This window comes from Lissotriton vulgaris, chromosome 8 (genome assembly GCF_964263255.1).
Source record: "Lissotriton vulgaris chromosome 8, aLisVul1.2, whole genome shotgun sequence".
In the NCBI taxonomy this organism is placed as follows: Eukaryota; Metazoa; Chordata; class Amphibia; order Caudata; family Salamandridae; genus Lissotriton; species Lissotriton vulgaris.
Genome location: NC_141696.1, coordinates 332,379,732 through 332,399,988, shown reverse-complemented (window position 1 = coordinate 332,399,988; position 20,257 = coordinate 332,379,732). Strand labels below are relative to the sequence as shown.

The 20,257-nt window shown below is 44.8% G+C and overlaps 1 protein-coding gene across 1 annotated transcript in view; it reads left to right on the top strand.

Annotated features, from left to right (window-relative positions):
* NME7 (NME/NM23 family member 7) overlaps positions 1-20,257 on the top strand; it is an 835,246-nt gene that overhangs the window by 10,613 nt on the left and 804,376 nt on the right. The window lies entirely within an intron of this gene.

Sequence of the window (20,257 nt, the reverse complement as noted above, 5' to 3'; positions counted from 1 at the left end):
TGAAGCAGACTTCAAGTCTCCAGTCCTGTTCTGCGCAAATTGCAGGTTTGACTGCGAACCACGCTAATCCTACACTACGGCAACTTCTGTGCCCCCGTGCAGAATCATTCCCCCAGTCCCTGTCCTGAAGAGAACCTACAACATCCAGGTTCGAAACGCGTCGACACTACCACCCTGTGGCAAGATTAAAGGGTGTCTCTAGGATGTAAATGATATCATTACTCTGGACCCTAGCACTGCAACCCCATAGAAATATTACACCACAGGCTCTTGTAGACAGGCAGGCCCATTTTTTTGATCTCAATCCCGCCTGTCTCATGGTTTTTCTAGTTCCAAGGACTGGTTTTCTTCCTTTGTTCATGCACTAATTTGTACACTGTATATAATTGCAATTCAATTGGAGCATTATATATTCTATTGTTTGTTGGTGTGTTTAACTTGCTTTGTTTGATTCACTGCTGAAAATCTGTAAATGTGTATGTCTGTAGATACTGTATATATGAACCTTTTGATCTGACAGTAATTCTGTTCGCGCCTGTTTTTTTAAAACATCCTTTGGAAATTATGTGAAAAAGAAAATACATTTGTTTGGAATACAAATCCAGTGGTCACACGGTACATATTGACTGTGTGTCTTGAGAATTGTTTTGGGAATTATCCTGTCCAGCCATCTTGTTCTGTTTTTCCCTATTGTTGAGATCCGGGTTGGTCAGATGTAGGATCCGATACCTTCACTGTTTCACTGCTCCGTGAGCAGAGCAGCCCCGTCCACCCTCCCGCCCGCAATGGAAACATAACATGATAATAACTGAAAGTTATTATCATGTTATGTTTCCTCTTCTTGCACTGCTTGAAAGCAGTGGGCCGACGGTCCCGCCACTGCAAGCCTATATTGATTCATAATTGTGTGGGGTGATGACAATGTGGCTTCATTGTAGATGTCCTGTATAGACACCCTCTTAGAAGATGCCCATGAGGTAGAAATGTCCCTTGTAGACCTTTCCTGAACCTGGTCCCCAACCTCTCGCCCTGAGTCTCACATTCCATCAGGGCAGTTTGTTTAATCCAGCTGCTCAAAGTAGAATTTGATGGCTTCAATCCACTTCCTACAGGGCCAGAGGTTCCAAAAAGGCTAGCCACCTTTCTGAAAACACAAGTTCTCTCTAGATACGGCTAAAACAACTCTTACATCTCGTAATTGCAAGGACGCTTCCTCCTCGGACTGGGGAGTAGGGAAGACTACTGGCAGCACTATCTCCCATGATCTGTTAGTTAAAGAAAGAATCGTGGGTATTTATTTATTTATAAAATTTCTAAAGCGCGCAAATGCCTTACGGCGTCTCGTACAATTTTTAGTTTAAATCTCAGCACAATGGTGTCTGGAAATATCCTTAAAACAGCTCAGGCTTAAAAAATTACCCCAATTCACCTAGGGCCACATGTACAAAATTTTGAAACGGCGAGTTTTTAATTCCGATTTTCTGTGAATTCCAATACGGAAATAGTTATTTCAAATGTATGAAACTCATTTGAATTTCATTTGCAAATCCCAATGGGTTGCAAATAGACCTATTTCATGAATATTAATGAGGTAGGTCTTCATTTGCAAATCCCAATGGGAATCTCTTACCACTTTTTTCACAATTCTGGAAGAATTATCACGTCTGCCATTGTCAGGAGTACATTTCCAACATTTCTAAGTATGGGAAAAGATTAGAGAAGAGTTGTTGAAAACCATTAAAACATGAAAGTTAGTAAGTTTGCACAGACTCAAAAGGGCATTCTAACTATAAAACTTTTTATATAAATAAATAAACCCATTACCTTCAGCCTTAGTATGTAGATCTGCGGAAACGTGGCAACATACGGGATTGCAAGTATTCAAACAGTACTATTGTATGAGCCCTGGCCAAATCAGAGAGGCTATATCAGAGCTCTTATATTATGAGATTGCTGACATAATTTGTCACCGCATAAATGGCACCAAAGGGACAAATGGATTTAGTTACAGGACAAGTAGATTTTATGAAGCAACCTGCCCTATGGACAAGTAGATATTTTATTAAATTCCACACCCCTGAATTCATCTGAGAAACCAGATCCACTGGCCATGTACATTGAATTCAATGTCCACGCGTCTGCACAAGGATTAATTGTGCAAAAGCGTGGGAGTAGAGCATTGTTATTGGTGGGAAAGAGGTCCACTGTCAGACACCCAAATCTCTTCTGCAACTTCAGGAATACTTCCCTCCTCCAAGATATTGTACTTATTGGCGGAAAGACCCAGCTCAATTTTTCAACTGTAGAGCTCTCTCTTTGCGGAAAGATAAATTGCTCTTAGACATTCAAAATTGGACTCTGGCCAAGTGCAAATCTCCTGTGTCACCAATCAAAGAGACTGGACTCTGCAACCCCTAGATGGTTCAGGTGCTCCATCAACCCTCAGTTGTTCGTTCATGAATGGTACGAGGGAAATGTGTGAGTTGACATTCTTTAAGCCAAACACTGGTCTGAAGTCCCCTAAGGCTTTCTGCACCAAGAACAGTATTGACTAGACGCCCTAACCCCTTTGGTGGTGAGGTTCTGGACTTTTGGCATTTTTGGAATGCAAGTCTTGAATACTTTGCAGAAGAGCATTTCTCTTTATTGGATTTAATGGAAGTGGAGTTGGCCCAAAATACTCTGGAGTGGTAGAATCGAAAACAATTCTGTAACTCTCCTCCATGGCCTCCAAAACCCAGAGGTTGGCAAAATCGATGCTCTCCAGATATGTAAAAAATTTGAAATTCGACCCCCTCATTGGAAATTCCGTGTTGAATTTTGGATAGTTAGGACTTTGACTGTGACTGCGACCCAACATCAGTTTGGTGGGGACCTAAACTTGTCCAAGGAAGAGATCCCCTGGCCGCGTCCCCTTCCTCAAAAGGGCTGATTTGAATACAGCCAGAAAACTAGCATATAGAGTATTTTGATCGTCTAAAGCGGGATCGTCATGTTTATGCCTTGAGCCAGCAATAACAGGGCTTCAGCTTGTGCTAATGTTGCATAGAATGAGACGAGTCTGCTATAGCAGGGCTGCAGTGAAACGGTTCAGGGTCCACTAAAGCGAGATATCACCTGACATTGATTTGACTTACCTGCAACTTGATTGAAGGTTTCGCAGAAACAAAAAACCAGGAGGATGTAAGGATGTGACTTGCTTTTTCTATTGAGTTTCAGAGGGCGAGGAAGACAGCCATCTTGGGAGGGATTTGGACTACAGGAATATGTTTTACTTTGCTCGTAAGGTTCTGTGAAAGGAATAATTGCTCATTTAGTATCTATTGTGACAAGGAAGACGAACAAGGAGGTCATGAGCTCTGATGGTGTCTGAATTGAGGAATGCAAAGGGAAATCATTTCCCCCATGGATGATCTTGCCTCACATATGTTAGTTTGTTCTGAACAGCACGAACGCTGTGGCATAGCAAGGGCCTTGATGCAGGTAAATAGAAAATACCCCACCGCCTGCCCAAGTCCCTTGTTGAATAGTAAAAAACAGCCATAACTGGAATGCAGATAGCACCTCACATTCATGGGCCTCCGTGCCACTGTACCTCCTGCGCTATTGACAGCTGCACTACTGGCAGCAAAGTAAAAGTAATGAGAAATGTGCATGACCCCACACCCCACCCCACCCACACCTGCAAACAGCATCCCTCAAGCATACTGCGAGACCACCTACTCAAACAAGAACACAATACCCATTAAACAGCTGCTCTAATAGAGAGATCGCCCAAGAGTGCAGAAAAACGTTAGAGACTGCACAATGACTGGCTTATCATCACAGGCCATGTCTCCCTAACTGGATGGCAGCCTATATGGTGGCTGATACACAACTATGTCTGAATTGAGATAGCAGCAGCACAATTGTGCCATGCAGATAGGATTCCTGACCAGTAGGACTCCTCTTTTTCTGCTCCCATCAGTGCAAAGGAAGCTTTGAGAACTGCAAGTTCCTGGTGGGGACAGTGCCACAGCAGTTGACTATTTTGCAAAGTTTTCCTTCCTTATCTTTGGTGATGTAGCTGAGGCAGTCCCACAAATACCTACTTAGTAGCATATGGAAACTGCAGTGGGCATTGAGCTATAGAAACCCCGAACCCGGACCTAGCATGCTTGTTTCCAGTCCAGGGAGGACCTGGCCTGGCATTTCCGGCTGGACTGTTCCAATTGGGCGCTGATTTGCATATGGCTGGGTCCAAACTGGAATGGCACGGTGAGCAAAAAAACGATGGATTTAGGCCCAGATCTCTGTACTGGGGTGAATGTATGACATTGTTCTGCATTCTGTCCATCAATTGTTCTTTTTGCCCAAGATATTGGAAGCAGTCTGTCAACCAACGCAGCCCCAATGCCGATAGGTCCACATCCGGCACCCCACTAGCGTCTCTAGTGGGAACAATAGGGATTTACCTTTATTTATCTGAAGTCCCGCCACTGTCCCAAACGCTGCCAAGTGTGCCAGAAGCCGCTGCTCCGCCTCTCGAGGATGTCGTAAGTAGAACAGTACATCATCCACATACAGTGAAACCAGATGCATCACATCTCCCACTCTAATACCTGAATCGCCTATGATTAATCTGAGCAAAGCCGCCTTCGGCTCAATTGCCAAGGCAAAAAGCAGTGACGAAAGTGGTCATCCCTCGCAGGTGCCCCATCGCATATCCCATGCTTCAGAAATCAGACTTCCACTATGCACCCTCCCCTTGAGTTCAATGTATAGTATCGTCACTCAGCGGCAGAAAAGAGGCCCAAATCCCATTTTCCTTAGTACACACTGTAGCGAACCCCACTCTACTGTATCAAACACCTTGGTTATGTCCACTGACACCAATGCCATTTCTTCATCACTACCCTTGGTCTCATGTAGAACATGAGCAAGTCTACGCAGGTTGAAAGCTGTGCTTCATCATGTTATAAAACCCCATTGGTCCTTGTGGACCAGCTTGTCCATCAGTCCCGTCAATCGGTTCACCAGTATTTTACCCAATACCTTTATATCCACATTCAATATAGTGAGAGGTTTATACGATGAAGGTTCCGTTACATCTCCCCCCGGCTTGGGTACCATGCATACCACTTCCTTTCTAAGCGTAAGGGGTAGCACACCACTTTTGTATGCTTCCTCCATCCGTGAACCTTCCATTTGTCATATGCCTGATACAAATTCTATTGTAAAGCCATCTCCTCTAGGCTACTTCCTGCAGTTCATATCCCCAATCGCCTGTCTCACTTCCTCAAGAGTGAGCTTGGATTCTAGCTCCTCTCGCACAAGAGGCAGCAATTCAGGAAGATCTACAGCCATCAGGTGGTCAACCACCAACTGATCGTCCACAGCCACTCCTCCCCATATAGGTCCCCTAAATGGAAACTCAGTACTTCATTAATGAGGCGCTGCACACTAACTATGGTCCCATCACTGCATCTGAGTGTCAAAATGGGGGGCTTCTCCGTCTCCCTCTTTAGCAACCATGCCAATAATTTACCAGGTCTATCGCCCTCCCTGTGTATTCTCTGCCCGTACTCTCGTCATGTGAACTTATCCAGCCTCTCCCACGTTTTCACTAAACGTCTCCTAATTTCAACCATGGCCTCTGTTGCATCCGCACTTCAATCATCCGTTTGTTGGGCTTACGCTCCCTGCCTCTCAATGTCCCCAAGCTCCACCTACATCTGCCTACGCAGACCACCCGTCTTGCTCAAGCATTCCCCATAAATAACCGCTTTGAGTGCCTCCCATTTATGTGCCCCAGCTTGCTGTGGTACCCCAGTTACCTTTTAAATATTCTTTTCACCAAGGGCTTGCATCAACATGTCGGTGAGCGCCAGTGCGTTATACAAACACTGAATGTTGTGATGAGTAGCGTGATGAGGCATAAACCCTGCCTGATCAGGATTTACGAAATCAGGGATGAAGTGTATCGACTTATTCGCAAGAGCTTTAGCCAGAATATTGACCTTGAGATTCAATAAAGAAATTGAATGATATGAGTAATGGAAACTTTTTTTCAGCCATGATTGCGAAAGTGGACTTTGGCACAGCAACCCCAATGGTGTATTTCTTGGCCCCACAAGTGACCCGTCTAACTCTCACTGAGACCTAGTGTTGTGGTTCTGTGGGTCTGTGGTTCCGTGGTTCTGAACCCGTTCGATGAAGGTTGTCGGATATAGACGATTTTGGTGTCAGTGGACCGCAAATCACGAGTGCGGTATGTACGAGTGTTTTCGTAATAAACGATCAATGGGAACACTACGTATTCATGGATTTCGTTCGAACCTTCGGGTTCCATTTTGTGTACGGCAGCCATTTTGTGTGGTTGCCCTCACATAGGCCGATGACTACGGCCGAACGAGTCTTTGGGACACGTACACCTTAGTTGACCTGAGTGACCTGACCGAACTGACTCCCTTGCCCGAGGCTGACCTCGTTGAGCCAGTTCCTTGTTAAACAGCTGGTCAGATAGAGATCAAAGAGCAGGACATTGCTCAGTTTATGGTACATGCACACACCCTTCTATCTTACTTGTCATCTGCTTCTGTTCCTTCCTTTATGGCTTAATTATTGATTTGGGTTGAGGTCTTTTATGATGGGTCCATCCGGCCTGATCAAGCAGGAATGTTGGATTTTGCCTTGTCATTTCTGGTGGGCTGGACAACGGAAAGTGGGATTGTCGTCATGCGATATGTTTGAAATGTCACCCTCCAATTGGTCAGTTTGTATGTAATCGATGCTAGCCAGGAATGTGATTTTTAGCATAAAAGACGATGCTCCGCTCTATGAATTTGTGCAGTCTCTAGCGAACCACCCGTGTTGTGCTTCGTAGATCTCTGTTCCTGGTTGCAGCCAATAAACTTGGTCTTTGACGTCAACGAGAAGTGTCCTGTGTCTCTGTATTCTAAGACAGGTGAACCCGAAGACATCGGGCGTTTCCCCTGGCGCCGCTGGGTTCTAAAACCTGGTTCTTCAGTGTGGGAGGCGACACGAGCAGTCAGGATCCTGAATCCCTGATGACTTTGGAGTCTTGGGGCTCACCACCAGAGCCCGAGAGGAAAATAGAAATATTCATGAGCGGAGATGAGGGGGTGAGCTGTCTTAACCTGCACCGAAACCTGGCTTGGCAGTTTTCGACACCAGTATACCCACCTCCTGGGTGTAGCACTAACAAGGTCTCACACCACAATAAATGAGTGGTCTAGTGCTAGATAGCAACGCTGTAGGTAGTTACCAAAGGCTGATATGTCAGAAGTATCTTCTCAAACCACTCGCACACAGGAGGATGTAATATGTAATAGGCCATGAGAAGTTTGAATGAGCCAAGTTTCACTAGCAGTATTATTATCCAGGTAATGCAGTATAGGATTTAGGCAACTCTTCATTGATCCGCTATCCTCAAATGTACGTGACTGGGATGGTGAGGAAGAAATTGGAGTATAAAATAGAGCATCCCAGGACACCAGCAAACACTGAGGTATACTTGGAGAACACCCGGTTGCTACGGATCTCAGATACCATCTCCCCAGTAGCTGCATAAATCACTTGTGTGTTACTGGAGGCAACAGGGCAGAGGCTAGACTGAGACTGACTGTTTGCGGATCATTTACTCAGGCCATGGGGTATTGGCGACCCCCCCCGGACTGCATCTCCTGCCTGATGAAAAGATGTCGCCAGTGACAGATTCCGTCTTGCTACTTGTGCTCGGGGTGGGGGAGAAATGTCACACAGCGTTGTGGCAGCAAGGCCCCCCAAGCCTGCTGCGAGTCCTCCGATATCGGAAATCACCCCTGGGCCTGCCAACCTTCTTACTGGTGGTCGTTGGTCCCTACATATGGGAGATGTCCGGGACATCACTTGGCCCAGGCACGCCCCCTCCGGTACAGTGATTCATGCCAAAGAGCACCTAGCTGTGGTGTGAGCTCCGCTTCGGCGATGGGCCTAGGCAACACCGGTGGAAAAGAAGGGGAGAGAAGCAGTTTCTCCGCAGCGTATCGCGCACCCCCAGAATTTCTGTGGGCAAGGTATGCTGCTTCCTCATCCACTCCGTCTGCCCCAGCACTCACTTGCAGCTGAATTCTGCAGCTTGTGTAGGCCCTCTTTCAAGTCAGCGACTGGAGGGTGCCCGGCGCTGTCAAAGCGCACCACATCACTGGTGGCATCCTATGGGACCTCAGCATTCAGAAGCGTGGTTCTCATCGATTTGTGGCAGGATTAAGTCGAAAGTCCAGTGACCGTACGGAGAGGCACTAAATCGGGGCTGTCATGATCAGCACTCATGCCACGCCCCCAGGCCTGAAATCCTTGATGTGGTTTTCTCTGTAACTGTTTGCCTTCAGCCCTCCTGTCTTGCTGACTTTGTTTTTGCTGGCCTGAGAACTCTGCACACTTTACCACTGCTAACCAGTGCCAAAGTGCTTGTGCTCTCTCCTTTAAACATGTTGAATTTGGTTGCACTTTTAAGTCGCTATTAAAGTGGCACTACCTGTGCCCGGGACCTGTAAATGAAGTACTACTGCTGGGTCTACAGCACTGGTTGTGCCACCCACTTGAGTAGCATTTAAACATGTTTCAGGCCTGCCATTGCAGCCTGTATGTGTGCACTTTTAAACTGCCATTTCAACCTAGCTAAGTATGTACCTTTTGCCAGACCCAAACCTTCCTTTTGTTAAAACCATATTTTATTGGTTTTGAAGTTGAGCTGCACAACACGACCCAACAGGCCTAATTGTAACATAAAATGTTCAGCAATAAAACAAATACAAAAAACAAATACCTGCTGACCTTTACCCATCCCATGCTCCTCCCGCAGACTATCAAAGATACAAGCAACAGATTCAAATATAGAATTGTTCGTCCCACTCCCTCCCCACCCACCTTTATCCCTTGAATGACCGGACTTTATAATAAATCAGGTGGTGTTGAGGGTGGGCTGGTTCCAATTCTATCCCCCTATAATCTGCCCAGGCCTGCCACATCTAAGGTTGTTTCTGGGGGCAGCCCCTCACTTTGAAAATTGCTACTTCCAGGCCCATACATTGGTCCATCCCCGTCTTCCTCACGGCCACTGAAGGGGGAGTCTCAGCCTTTCACTGTAGTACTATATCCCGTTTAGCTTGTCACGTCTAATACCAAGAGGGATCATTTATATATATCGCAACCCCGATCTTCGGAGATGTGTAGGAGGGCGAGTTTCGGGTCCATTGAGATCTGGCATGACAAAATTCTAAAATAACAATTTTTTGTGTTATCTCCAGACCCCAGAATTGTGCTTGTTATTTTCGTGTACTGAATTGGGGATGTAATCCTGTGCAGGTCTTAAAACTTTCCATAGGACCCTCCTTCCACATTTTTCTCTGTTTACTATGACAAAACTCTATCCATACAGGCCGTCGCCCTGCTCCAGTATTGATTCAGTTCAGCGCAGCACCACACTGTGTGTATAAATGTGCCATCTCCCGTACCACATCTAAGACAAGACCGGGAAGCAATCACTCCTATCTGCCACAGTTTATGGTCTGTATAATATACTCCATGCAGATATTTGAGCTGAATCACTCGGAGTCTGGCTGCTATTTCAGCCATGCGAGGTGTGCCTAGAACCTTTCGTCTAGTCCTCATTCTCCAAAGCCCCAACGTCCGCCTTGCAAGCTGCCCGGAGGGCACCCCTCTGGTGAGCGCCAGGTACAGTGAGCATCAGAAGTGCAACTAATAAACAAAAGAGAGCTCATCTGTGTGAGAAAAGCAGTAACTCACAGCTATTCTTATAAAATACACAGTTCTGCAAATATGTGTGGTTCATGTTCTTTGAAGCAGGGATATTGGGTTCAAAGATTCAAGAGTACTTCAACGTGAGCCAGAGCCAGGCATCTTGGGTGTGCTTTAATTGGCTCATCCACCTCTATGTCCTGCACATTTCAGAGAGCCCTTTAGATACTCTCTTCCCGATATCCCCCTTCACGAAACCTCACGGCTCATGACGCCCAAAGTCACCCTGCCTTCATAGCCCTTGGGAACCTTCCCGTTATCTCTGTGAGCCTCATTATCCTGTTTAGTGAAAATCCTGTATATTAGGACAGCTTGCACCGCCCCCAGTTTTCACACAAATGCATACACTGCTGCCGTGCTCTGGAGCAATGGTACATATCTCCAATGAACTGGTCTGTCCTCTCACATCTGGTTAATTGTTGTCAAACTATAGGCGTCCTTTAATTTTTTATTTATTTAATGCGATTTTATATAGCGCAAACTTTACCCGAAGGTCTCCGAGCGCTTTACATAAGAACCAGTTGCAAAACATAAGGACTAAGGATTACATGCGTTATATAAAAGATACAAACAGAAAAAATTGCAAATGTACAAGATGTAAAGTCACACAAGAATGAGATACAAACAGAAAGAAAAATTGCAAATGTACAAATAGTAAAGTCACTCAAGGAAGAGATACGAATGGATATACTCTAAGAGTCACATAGGAATGGTAGAGAGTACATGGGTCTACTGCATATACTAGTGATTAGAGTTATCTCTATATACCCGATGCGCCAGAGGGCTGCCTTCAAATTGCTTAGCCATGCGCACAGGGCTTTACATAAAACTGGCCCCACAATTCTTCAAGGGAAGATCGATTTCTATGTTCCCAATAGGAATCTTTGTTCAAGTCAATCAGCTCTGGCTAAAACCAAGCGCATCTACAAAGTCAGAACAGGCGGTCGCTCCTTTTCTTACCTGGCAGCAAAAAGGTGGAATGACCTGCCTACCGACCTAAGACATACCACAAACTACCTTCAGTTTCGAAAAAAACTGAAAACACACCTCTTCCCTAAATCGTAACCTCTCAGCATACGCCATCAGTAGTCCTTCCTGGTTCATAGCGCCGTGATATCCCAAGGGATGAGTGTTGCGCTCTATAAATACCGAAAATAAATAAATACATAGGGAATGGATACGAATGGATAAGAGAAACTGCAGCACAGAGCAATAGCCCATGTGGTCTTGTAGACAGCCCTGACATCCAAACCTCAGGCAAGGAGTTGTGGTGGTGTTTTCACACAGCTGTGAGTGAAGGGCAGATAGGATCCTAGGGTCTGCTGCTCTTCGCTTCAGATGGAGGTGCAATCACTGTGCTGGAGCTCTCAAATAACAAGTATACAAACTCCCATAGGATCCCTTTGGTATATGGAAAGCCTCACTAGTATGTGTAGAGTGTCCCACAACCAAACGTTATGTGTCGCAGTCCAACACAAATCAAATTAAGTACCATCTCCTTTCTTGATAGGATGTATCCACCCCATATATTGGCAAATCTATCGGCACAATGATCATTCAGCCTCTCACTGGCATAGCTGTATTCAGTGCTGTGCTCTTAATCCCGCATAAAAGATATTTATTTTAAGAGGTATAATATTGTTTACTGTATAAAGTTAGATGTGTGTACCAGGTGTTGTACACCTTGTGACAGTTCAAACAGACAGATGTGTCTATGCATATTTCCGATGATAAGGTGAACCCCATTTAGTTTATTGGCCTCAATACTAAATAGGTAGATAAATGCTTCCACCTCTCATGTGACGCATGTATATATCCCAAGTTTGCCTTATTATACTTGTCTCTGTGCACAAAGCCTTAGCAATGGTTCCTCCCTCTGATCTCAGATGCCGCTGATATTTTCATATCTATTGCTGCTAATGTATAGATCTCCTAAATGTACACTGCCCTTTACTACTCGCTAAGGATTTTACTCACAAGAGCAGCTAATTGTACACAGTGTGCTTTCATACCATACTTCCTAGAGACCTTTGCATACATTCTGAAATGGTGTGCTTATTATAATTCATTATACCTTTCAATATACTTTACGCCATAGGGTGCTGTACCAAACTGCACAGCAAAAGAAAAGCAGTGCTGATCTGCAGGGGACTTTGGTCTTTTAAGTGCACTTCAAAAAGATATCTTCTTTATTCCTTCAGCATCAGAAATCCCAACCTCCTTTTAAAAAGCCTCTGCTCCATATTCTGTGAAGTAAAACTTTTTTTAAATCAGAAAGGGAAATCTCGTATTTTGTAATGCCTGACACTGCCTGTTATAGAGCTTTCATAAACACTGTAAAAGTGCCATGCTGTTGACACCGGAGTTTCTTTTTTATGTTTCACCCATCATTTGTAAAATTACAAGTTTCCAAACGAACACAGGAGCGAGTCCAATATAGTGAGTGAAACGTTAGGCATGCAGCACTGAAGATTTATGTTCCGCAAAAGATCAAGATAAAACGTGAATCATAAAAACAATTCTCAGTCACCTCCCCAGGCCATTACACTTTATTGCGGCCTAGTATTGTTACGGTAAGCACATGTTGCAGAGATCAGATAAACACAGTTCCTGACTCACACGACTGCTGACAGTCCACAAGTGACTGGGGAATGTGCCTTCCAGGCTATGCCCTTTGTCGGCCTGCTTTCTCATGAGCGGAAACGCATCTTGCAGCAGCAGTTCAAAACAATGCCCAAGCGGAGGGAGAGTCACAGGCAGCTCTCCTCACTCATGGGTGTCTCACTTTGTCACATTGCAATAGTTTTTAGGTCTCGCCAAGCAAGCGCAGCGCATGCGCTGCTTCGCCTTGGCAAGACTATTGTTGTCGGTTTGGTGCGGAAGGGAGACAAACCTTGTGCGCGCCTGGACTGGCCATGTTGCACCCTCACGGCGTCAGTTTCAGGCAGCCGATGTGCACGCTCATGTTAAGTGCGGGCGTGGCAAACTCGTGTTTGAGCACAATGCGCTTTCACTTTCCTAGTTAATGCGCTCCCATCGCTGCCTATCCAGCAGCCTCTGCTCAGACCGGGCCGCCTCCGAGCCCTCACACTGGAGTCGTTGCACTGCGTCTCTCGGAGGCGCAGCTGATATACATCCCCGTTGGACAGTATATTGTCGAGCACTTTCTCCTCGCTGTCTCACTGCGGGCGCTGACATTCTGTACTGCTCCAGCCCGACTATTACTCAGTGGGCTATTTCCTACCTAATAAGTGACTTGCTATAGAGCCTCCACTTCTTATTTCCTAGGTGTTCAAGCCAGTAAATTACCAGCTGTAACGCGATGCCACTGCGCAAGGATTCCCTGCGTTCAAAATGTTCTCTATTCTGGGCTCGCCTCGTCCAACACCCACTCTTTCACCCCCACCGTTTTTGCGGTGTCCTAGTTCCTCGTATCCCCTCCCCATCTGTTCTTTCCTCTCTCTGCTTTTCCACTCCCCCCCCCCCCACTTTTTTCATTCACTTTCCTTCTCTCGCTCTCGTTTGCTTTCCCCCTTCTCTACAGTCTATAGCTGACCAGGCAGCTCGTAGGGTAACATGCCTGCCGCAGAAATCTGTGCAAAGCCTTTGCTCCACAGATTAAATCAGCATTATTTCCCTCAGCTGCCAATATAAGTTACACATTTCGGTTAGGTGCTAGTGGTTCATATTTATGTGCAAAAAGACACTTTGTTAATTTCCACCTTTGACAATATTTGAAAGATAAAACATATTCGCCTTTCGTGTTTTTCTTTCTGAGTCCTCCATCTTCCCCGTTCTTTCTATTTCTCCATTAATCTATATGCACCACTCTCTCTGCCCCAGCCCATCAGTGCACCTCTGTTTCAATACCGTAAAATTGAACCTAAAACGTCTACCTTCAAGCCCCACTAAAAAACACCTTCAAAACCAGCATTGATGAGGCAGACTCGATGGGACAAGCACTCATCAAGGACTGCTGCCAATACTTTTACTTTTATTATGAATTTGTAATACGTCACAAACCAAATAAAGGAATACATCTCACCCTCTGTGTTCTTCACTCGTTCCTCAATGTACCTTATACATCGAGTTCTCGTGCACCTCTTTTTGCCAATACAACTCACTCGCCCTGGAACTTGTGCACCCTTTTGTCTACATAGCACCTTCTTCCGCTTCCGCCTCGATCTCATTCATTTCTCAGTCATTGTTGCTCTTCAGACTCACTTATATCACTAACACTTCCTTTTCCATAGTTCTCCTATTTGTCAAACATCCCTGTTCTTCCATTACCTCTTCCTCTGTATACATAACCCTTTGTTTCTATTCTTCGTCAATAAGTCATTCGCCTTGCTCACTCTCTCTTCTTTATGTGCAGCCACAGAAAGCGGCTAATTGATCCTTTAATTAAGTTGTCAAGCCATAAATTTGTAGGCTTCGGGTGTCGAAATTCAGGCTCCTCCTAATCATTTTCTCTAAATAAGCAAACAAGAAACCACTAGTACATACCTTGTTATCTGCACCCCTCAGCTGCCCTGTGAAGGCCTGTTGCACTCATGACAGTATGTTTAAGGTTACAGTGCCCAGTCATCATTCACCCATCCACCTACGGGAAACCTGTACACGATGCATAAAGCAATGCAGAGCACATACCGTCCCAGCTGGATGCAAACAACCATCCGGCATCTCAGCATCAGCGTTGACTCCATGTACATTCAGGGGCAGAATTCATTACAAATCAATCAATTTTTCTCAAAATATGAATTTGTAAGTAACGTAGTTCCTCGAAATCTTCCTGAATCACCCTTTTATTCATCCTACTTTTCCTGTTTCCATATTCAAATTTTCCTTGTCTCCTGCACCACAGTCTCTTTTAGGTACGTGGAGTACGTAGACAAGAGTTTGAGGGATTGGCATTATAAATGACAATGCCTTTTATTTATGTGTTAATTATCAAAACCGATAAATAAAAGGCATTGCCATTTACAATGCCAATACCTTAAACTCTTGCAAATGCGCGACCTATTGCATTGCAAATGCTTGTTACATGCTCTGCGCCCTAACGCACCAAGACCAGAGAAAACATACCCCATTTACTGTCCACAGTTGAGCAGCCCCGCCTGTGGCGAATCAGCAGCTACAAATGTATTTTCAGAGAGGCTGGCAGGGCTGACAGAGAGGGCACAATTTGTTTTTGTTACACATGATTTAAACAATGTGTCACACTGTGCCGTGTCGCCATAGCAATGAGTCTCCCACAGCCACCAGAAGGCTAAATTGTTTCACAGACAGTCAATGCACAGATTAAGCGTTGCACCCAAGGCTGCTTGTTGAAGCAGCTCATGAACCACAGAGGATATCAGGGACCTCTACAAGCATGACAAATGCATTCTGGTGTGGACACCAGCACTAGAATGCGTTAGTCTAACGCCTGATGCATGGTACTTGGCAGGACTGCTTATATTCCTCCAGTAGGGTTTAGAGCGATTTCAGGACTGTGGTGCACATAATGTCCCCTTGGGTGGAAACACAGATGAGGTCCCACTTCTGGAAACCTTCTGAGCTGCCACCACAAGAGCAGTTGGCCCTGCCAGAGCGGCGTCCATTCCGTTAGCCTTACCCACCACCCCATCTGTTGGTGAGACAAGTGCCATATACTGAGGACAGTTCTCGTCGCAGGGGGATGGTCATGTCCTCCGCCATAGAGGAGGACATGACCATTTTTCAAAGGCATACATGGGGTCTTCCTGTACGTCATACCATCAGTCATTTATTATCAGAAGATGTGACGCAAGGTTATATGATTCAACATCTGCAATTGCTATTCCCGTACAATAAATGGATTGAAAACATTTACTGAGTGGGACACAAGGGGTCCCTCCTCCCTAGAGAAAAGTTGTGAGTATGGAGTTCAGTTTGCAGAACCACTGCAGTGGTATATTGTATGGGAAATTCTGCAGCTGGTAGAGAAATCAGGGTACGGATATCATCTTAAAAATGGCCGACCGTCCAGTCAAGGACAGAGGGAGAACACTCCATACTTTAAAATCCTCCCTTAGGCGTACCAGAACCGGCTTCAAGTTAGCCTTCCATGCCCTCGCCTGGTCTGGGAACACAACACACCCAGGTATCTGAATCCATGCTGAGCAACACGTACTCCGGATGCCCAGCCTAGGTCCTGGGGTCTCGTGCTTGCCAAGAAGATTGTGGAATTCAACTTCTTTAATGTGAAGGCCTGATGTTTCCCCAAAATACGCATGATCTGTAGAATGCGGAGTCAATTCATCAGGTGTGATAAAGGAAGATGAGGACTTCATCGCATTGCAGTGCTATTCTGTCTGAAAGTTCCTCCATCAACTCAATGGCCCGCACCTGTCATTCCATCCGCCCCTACACCGCCAGTGGCTCCATGATGAGCACACAGTACGAGGGATAAGGGCCAACCCTGCCTCAGCCCCTGCTGCTCTGGGAACGCATCCTGCATTGCACTTCCTACCAAACCTTCCTTTTTAATACATATAAGTCACCCTTTGGGTAGGTTTTGGACAGCCCAGAGGGCAAGGTGCAGTGTATTTAAAAAGTTGGATATGTACTTTTACGTTTTTCATATCCTGCTAGTGAAAAACTTTTCAATTCATTTTGCACTACTGCAAGGTCTACCTCTCATAAAGAATAACCTTGGAATTACCTTATTACATTTACCCATTCATGTTTGGTGTCTCCGGAATCGCAATTTAAAATCCTAACTTTTGATGGAGTCAGATTTTTCAATTACAGTTCTAAAAATAACATTATTAGAAATTTGTAAAAAACTGTATTTCACTCAGGAAAATCAAAATGATAGAAACAAGCAAAGTAAGTCCAAAAATATCTGGATATAGGAAATATATTCTTTATATTCCCTTGCAAAGATGACTGAAAAACATACTACCACAAATTACGGGAAAAAAAAATGTTAGCATACACAATACTCATCTTATGAGAAATTACAAAAATGTAAACCCGACAAATAATATTACAATGAATCAAAGACTTCTGGTGCTTTCAGAAGGACTGATAGAGAATTCAGTAAAAATAGGCTACACCGAAAATATATTTTATATACACAGATAATTTTTGGCTTACCTTGATTGTTTCTATAATTTAGATTTTCGTGAGTAAACCATAGTTTTTTGATACAATGTTATTACTCTGGTTCTTAGGTTTAATGGGTTGACCCCTTCTATTACTACAGACTTTTAGAAAGTTGGCATTTTCTTGCCTTGCCGTTTGGTGCCTACAGCCTGACTATGGGTATGCCTCCTAGACGGCCACACACAATGGGGAGCTTATGTGTGTCTAGATGGGCCATCACTGTCAAGATAGGAGGGCAGAGCTGTATCCGCCCCCACTTACATTTGAATAGGCAGTGTCCTGCCTACACACAAAGGCCTGAATTCCCCCTGTAGTTAGTCTGGAGCTAGGGCCAGGAAGGCAGAGCACCAATGCACTTCAAAGGCATGCCTCTAAAAGCTTCTTCCTGCTTCAGAGCCACAACTGGATATAAATAGTGACCTCAGACACCATCACTTCAGTACACTTCTGGATCGGTGGATAGTGATAGGAAAAAGGACTGCTGTGCTGCTACAAGAATTGCCACTCTGCTGGACTGTTGCTCTGAATGAACTGCTGTGCTGCCCTGCTGCCCTCTTGCCTGGGTGAGAAGAACTGGACCTGCAACTCTTGAACCCAGATCCCAGAGTGACTACAAAGGCTAGTTGGGTAGCCTCCTAATCTGAGGCCTCAGGGGCTCAAAAGGCTTCCAACAACCTTACACATGTGGCTGGACTCTGTCATTTGTGAATCTACCCTGCCTAGTAGTGACACCCGAGTCATGGACTCTTGGAAGTGGGCTTAAGGTGCTATGCCAGCCTCTGTGGACCCAGAAGAACCAACACATTTCCTCTGCTGGGTGGTGCAGACCCAAGCAGAACTGCAGCATCTCCGCTGCTGCATGGATTGGACCCGTGGCAAAGACCCAAACTCCGCCGCAGTCCATCGAAACCACTACTGCGTGAAGCATCCTCAAAGCAGGCCCACGTGTCCCTAGTCAACGGTAGCCTTGACGACGACTCTTCATTGCAGCCTCACAGCTCTTCAAAACTGAGGCATCGCCCCAACTTCACTCCGCATCCTCGACTTCAGACTATGCATCTGGCGAGATCCTTGATGATGATGCAGGCCCTCTCATCGCAGCCTCGCCACATCTCAGAACCAACACATCGCTTTAGCTGTGTCACACATTTTCGACTCGGATCCTCGCAACACTCTGCAAACCAGGATTTAAGGTACTTTGTGCAGTGGGCCTAACTGGGTCCCTGTAGCCATCAGGCGCTCCTCGCAGTTGGCCTGAATTTGTGACTTTGTCCTGGTCTGGCACGACCAGATATACACAGTTGGTACATTGTGCTTTTTGGTGCTATTTTTAGTAAAACCTTGACATTCCATATCAACGGTTCTAGAATTTGGATTTTTGCCATTTCGGTCCTGCTTTATTTATTAAAATCAGTTCTAACTTGGAGTAGGATCCTTTTTGTGTGGTGTTTTCACTGTTTTGCTGTTTAAATTGTTGCACAAATATTTTACTCATTACCTCTAAGTTAAGCCCCACTGCTCTGTGCCAAGCTACCAGAAGGTTTGAACACAGGATAATTTAGGGTTGGCTTATGACTCTCCCTGGCAAGAATTGTGGGTTCTGCTTGACCAAGGCTCACACGCCAGTTGACCGACAACGTAATTTTCTTACAGAAATTATTTAGGATGGATTCTAAATATAGAATAAGAAAAGGTTTGTTTTTATTTGGCGTTTTTGCTGCTATATAATGTTTATTAATTTATTGTTGCTGCCAATAGTGTGTATATGAAGGTCTGTTGAAATTAGAAGAGTTGGGGGCACTCCTATTAAAACTGTTTTTTTCTAATACTCAATGTTAAACTTATCTTTCACAATGGTGCTGCAGTGCTGCACATGCTGTCAATTCATGTGCTTGAATTTGTGTCAAATAAAACAAGTACAAAGACTTGAATGTACTACGCACTGTTCATGTACTAATGTAAACTCATTTAGTGTAAATCCACATTATTCACAATTTATTCAAGCTGTAAAGCTACATATTGCATCAAATACGAAAAGCAAAACTGTTTTTGACAATCAATTAAACAATAACAACAATATGATCCTATTACATGTTAGATCACATATATTGAAGAGGCACTTATTAACAATTCTACTATAATTCCATGAGCAACGTTATACATGAACAATCACAAGGACGTCCGATGCATTTCGGGACTGAAAGTCCCACCCTCAGGGGCCAATCTTGTTTCTATCCTGCTAATGATTTCCTCATGAGGAAAACTGTCTTTCACCACGAAGGAAAAAGTAACTGTGCCCACTACCTTTATGATGATAAAAATCTTCTCCGATTACAAAAATGAAGGAGACTTTAAGCAGACCGATCAATCTGTAACGTATGCCGAATGGTACAACCACCGCTAAACGCCTCAAGGTCTGTTAGCTCATCCTCTCTGGCAGGATAAGAATGGTGTTGAATGGTGCAGTTGAATGGTGCAGACTATGCAGGCATGTTGTTTGGACACCTGCTATATTATTCCTTAGGCAGGTCAAAGCATAACCTAGTAATTGTGCGTGGTAGAGGCTATGAGGAGAGGCTATGCAGGTCCCTCATTGCACAGTGATGCAGAATTGGGCACGTGGTTTATGATTTGTGTGTGCAAAATATAGGGGGCTATATGATGGTGTCAATGTTTGTGACTATGTTTTGCATACCATGCATTAACTAGAAGCCAGATTCTTTCTTTGAAAGTTTTTGCCATGGAACTCCGTTGTAAAGGACTTGAGTCCTTTAATCAACAGACATAAATTCCAATGAGTTGTATACTAAGTGATTCTGTTACCTAACATGGGGTGTGACTTCATCTATAGCTCCGTATAGAAATATCTATGCCAGCAGAATGGGCATCTCAAATGGCTAAAGAAGATGAAGATGAGAGTGGCTAATACAGTCTGAAAGGGCAGGTGGTTATAATGGTTCCTTAAATGAGAAATGGGCTGGTCACCATCCGCAGGAAATTGCAGATGTATTTGCATCCTATTATAAAACCCTCTACTCCCCGAACATTGTTCAAGAAACAGATGAGATAAACCCCCCTCTCAGAGAGGTATTTGCTTACCTTGCCTCTCAGAGGACGGCAGGCAGCTGCTTCAGGGTGAGATCACCGAGGAGAAAGAGCAGGCCATCTCGGATTTACCCTATCACAAACCCCCAGGTGAGGATGGTTTCCCAGGAGAGTATTATAAATGGACCAAATCTGAGGTAGTAGATATTCTCTATGAGGCTCTGGCTGAGGTAGATCGCTCAGGCTCCTTGGGTATATTGTCCAACGGGGCACTGAGTTC